Genomic DNA, 4,645 nt, shown 5'->3' on the forward strand with positions numbered 1-4,645 from the left:
TATATATATATATATAGAAAGCATATTGATTAAATCCTGGCACCTGTCATAGTGTACAAGAGTCCTGCAGTGCCTCATAAGGCTTGGATGAGCACATGTTAAAGACTACTTGTTAGTGTTGAGGGCTGGCCTGCCCACTTCTTGTTCCTCCCTATTGACAAGTGAGGCCACCCGTTCTAAATACTAGTCCAAAAAGGAGCTGCAGGAGGCGAGTCAACCTTCAGTACTGCCCGGAAATACTTACACTTTGTACATTAGAGTGTCGTGGATTTCAGGATTTATCGCAGGGCTCTTGTAGGCTTCTCCAGGCGCCCTCACTTTATTTTCATGTGTGTTTTGAGCCTGCATACTCCAGTTCCTGTATAAACCTGGTGAGATACGGGTCTCTCACCGTTAAAACATCGTTACATTTACTTAGCACTGCTCTGTTGTAATATAATAGGTCCAGTCCCGACAATTTGTTTTTAAGGCAACACCTCCACTTTTCTTTCACCCTTTTTCAAAAATAAACCCTATTGCTGTCTTTGTGTTTCAGTATGACATTGGAGGACAAGCTAATTACCCGTTGATAAATTCAGAGAACATTTAATAGTCATGCAGTGTTCTTGAGACATTCACAGAATATATGATCTGCTTGAATAACATGATTATGTTGTGTCACTATTGTGTTGTTCTGCGTAACTCTTTCTCTGAATAAGAAAGAAGAATATGAATATAATTCTGCATACAATTGTCAGCATTATTTTCACTTGTAATCAGTAAAACTGCTTTTTACTGAGATTTGTCAACTGCAGCAATCACGTCATACAAGAGATGGTTAGCTGATGTATCCCTACCATTAACCTCAATTCCTCAGAGATCCGAGTCAAATGTAACAAACAAGATTAGCGAGTCTCATGCCGCCTCCGGCACAAAACCCAGGAACGATCCATTCTTCTCTTCCTGGATTGAGTCATTTTGACACATATCCTCTATAGTACTATTCTGTCTGCAAAGTAATAAAATAATGTCTTTAAAAATGGTCCTAATAATCCTAAATGTAGTGTCTCACCCAGCAGAGAGGGAGATTGCTGGGTGATGGATCAACATCTCCCTAAGAAACTAGGGCAGGACAATGTCTGGATTATTCAAGAGAAGGAAAATTAGACCTCCATTTAAAACAAAGCTGACTTTCCTTATAAAAAATGATCAATCCCCCAATAGTAACTTTCCTGAAATGTATTTGTCCTTGTGAAATACAAAGTTCTTTCCTTAGAGTCTAATGATGAATGCTGCGGAGCATGGGTGTATATAGAACAGCATGGGCACTATGTACTGATGGTGCTGCCTATTGAGAAGGATGAGCAGAACGTTGGTCTAACCATCCCTCTCATGTACACATACTGGGATCATTCTGCTTGGATTTTGGTTCACCTGATCCAGTTTACTAATGCTCGTCCTTCTCACAAGGCCAATTATGTCCCAAAAACTCTTGTATTCTGATACACTGAATATAAATACATGTAAATTTCAGTTATCAGAGCCTATCCCCTGCACTACAAGGGTGGAATTCTCATTTAGGTTTAGGGTACCTGGGTAAAAGACTGTTTTGTTCTTTGACCAGCTGAATGTGTTTGTAAGCAGGCTGCGTGTGTGGCAATTCATTTGATAGATAGGCTGCTTGTTCAACAGATTGTAAGCAATTTGGGTCAATCTTGGTCAGGCATTCGACTCCCTTATTTTTGTTGGTGGCATATAGCGCCATCAGTACACCAGCTACCGTAGGTGCTGCCTGAATGGGTTTCCACAGAGCACCCTTTGGCCAAGGAAGGGTAAAGTTGAAGTTTGTTCTGCTTATATGTTTCCTTCCCTGGTTCCCCCTCATCAACTTACTAATAACATTTTTTTTAATAAAACCTTTTCTGTTTTCATCGCACATCCTATTTCGTCCCAGTGATGTCATTATTAGACCTCTGTGCTTCTCTATGCAATGTAGACAACTCTTTGCAGTTTCTAATGTACACTTTGGGACACATACAGTGCACAGTAAATTTAGGCCAAGCATTCCCGGTAGAGGAGAGGGACCCGGACAAGTGTGCAAGACTAAAGATAATGCTAGTTCAGCTTTAACTTACATGGGGTGTTCTTGTTCACAGGCCTTACTACAGCTCCATTATGGTAGTTTTGTTACTAATGTTTACTGAACAATATGTTCTTCTGAAGATTAGGCCCGGTCTTGTGTGTGGGGTGGTGGGCGAGGAGGCTTTTTTGCTCTTTATCTCTGCTGCTGCTTACTGCATGCCTCCTCCTTTCTTTCTGCCTCCTAAGTCATGCCCCTGTGGACAATCCCGATGACCCAAGGTAAGTTCTCACTGCTTGCTATTTTGCTTCTCCTCATGTGGCTTATGTTCATGTTGTGAATGCACGCCAGTATATTGCTGTATGTTTGTTTATTGGCTGAGCACTATGAAATGATAGTGACACTAACTTGATTAGTTGAGCTTACTCAAAATTGCAATTCTGTGAGGGACACGGACACATTCGATTTTTGCAAAGCGCTAAGATTAGGACTCATTGAAGTCTAAATGATTTGTAATTCCAAAAGTTAAAAATGTGTTCACAGGACAGAAATTACAATACAAAAAACTAGTACATTCCACATTATACTCTCACAGTTACTGTAGGGCACATTTATGGAGCCTGTGAAGAAGATGCTGCAAGTTGTTCCTTAGCACAGCGAGGGGAATTTATCAAGACAAAATCTGGGGCAGCTGTGCATGGCAACCAATCAGCATCCACCTTTCATTTTCAAAGCTTAACTGAACAAACTGAAGAGAGAAGCTGATTGGTTGCCATAGGCAACTGCTCCAGATTTTGGCTGCTCCAGTTTTGATAAATTCCCCCCACGGTGTTATACAACAAACAAATACTAAAGTATTCAGTAACATTTCATGATATTGTCATATGGAATAGACTTTCAGAAGAGCATGCAATAAGATAGTGCCTCCTATGCAGCTGGGGAACGGCTTGGGGTATTTGGTTTTTTTTTGTGGTAATTTGATCATCAGAAAGGCGGCCAGACACAATGTATTGTTTTCTGGAACATTAGGGATGTTGCCAGCACCTTGTGGCTTAACAATGAAAGGCAGCTCTCTCACTATTTATAATATGTGGTGGGAGATCTGCTGATCGATGGCCACTCCTAGGGCACCACTGCTAGGCTATGCTAAGAATATCCCAATAAATGCAGCTTTATATGACAGGTGCCTGCTGACATGTGAAAGACAGAGCGTGGGTGACAAGTTAATGAAACAAGGCATACGTTGAATCATGCCGGATTGAAAATGGGGAAAATACACAATTTCTACAGGTCATGGTTATTTTCATAGTGCACAGCCAATGAAGATTGTTCTTTTGTGAGCAGTAAAAGTGACTGTTCAGATCATGTGACATAACGTCATTCCGCTAACATGCTACAAGTGGTGAGTTGCTCTGCTGCCCAACCATTCCATAAAACACATGCACACGTCTCAGCATACCAGCCACGCTTCTTGCTTGACCCAGCTGGAAACCCCCTAATGCCAGCTGGGCATAAAAAGCTTATGAAAGGGGAACTCCGTTCTAGTAAAGATATTCCACACTCTCTGCCCACTATTTCCTTGCTCACACAGATGTCCTTCTGTATTACCAGACACCAGCACACCCACTCTGGTCTCTTTACAATTTGGCCCTAACCTACAAGATTTTCTAGCTATGAGTCTGTTGGAGTTTCAATATCTAGTTACAAGGGAGGGTGGTCCTTATTTTACTATTAGAGGAGACTTTATGTAACAAATTGCTCCCTAATGAGAATACTGGGCAGCTTGGTAATCAAATGTGAGTCACTGGAACTGGGGGCAAGATCATAGCAGAGTCTGTGGGTTTTACACCAATAATGACCAGATTTCATTTACCAACATGCCAAACCTCAATTCCAGAGACATAAGTCAGCAAATAACCTGCCAGGGTCTACACAAGATTGGGTTTGGGGAAAACATGGCATGTAAGGTATAATAGTGCACAAAACAGTCTGGCGCATGATAGAGAATACCTCAGAATCTGCTCCATTGCATTTGGCAGTATTGTAGGTTTAATTAATAAAAAAACGTGTGTGCCTCCCAAGGGAGAGCGAGAGGCACACATAGGAGAGGAGGACATAGATGAGAAAAACAACGAACGGGTGGCCTCTGAGGAGGAGATTTTGTACCGATCATTAAGATATTAAGTTCCCGCTGGACCTTTCTATGCGTCTGTGGCTCCGCTGCTTAAACTCTCCGGGAGTGACTGGAATGGGTGCGGTCCTCCTGGATTTGGGTCCCTACATGATCCCTCATCCCTGGATTTCTTGCCGGGAATAGAACCCCCTGAGGAAGCTCACATGCGAAACGCATAGGGGATCATTGGAGCGGTACAACAATGTATATGTAATACAATGATTGATAAATGATTGACATTATGAAATGGACTATGAATTATGCATGATCTTTATATAAAAATATACAAGAAATGTAGGGATTCGATAATCATGTATGTACAATACCACTGATTTTAACTCTTTTTTTAATGAATTCAATAAATGTATACAATTTTCCTTTTTTAAAAACCCCCACCACACAAATGTATATGT

The 4,645-nt window shown here is 41.3% G+C and overlaps 1 protein-coding gene across 1 annotated transcript in view; it reads left to right on the forward strand.

The window, feature by feature from the left end:
- The window catches only part of AGRN (agrin), a 430,880-nt gene that overhangs the window by 416,868 nt on the left and 9,367 nt on the right, over positions 1–4,645 (forward strand). The gene's annotated exons all lie outside the window — the stretch shown is intronic.

This window comes from Nanorana parkeri, unplaced genomic scaffold (assembly GCF_000935625.1).
Source record: "Nanorana parkeri isolate BGI_ZX_2015 unplaced genomic scaffold, ASM93562v1 scaffold671, whole genome shotgun sequence".
In the NCBI taxonomy this organism is placed as follows: Eukaryota; Metazoa; Chordata; class Amphibia; order Anura; family Dicroglossidae; genus Nanorana; species Nanorana parkeri.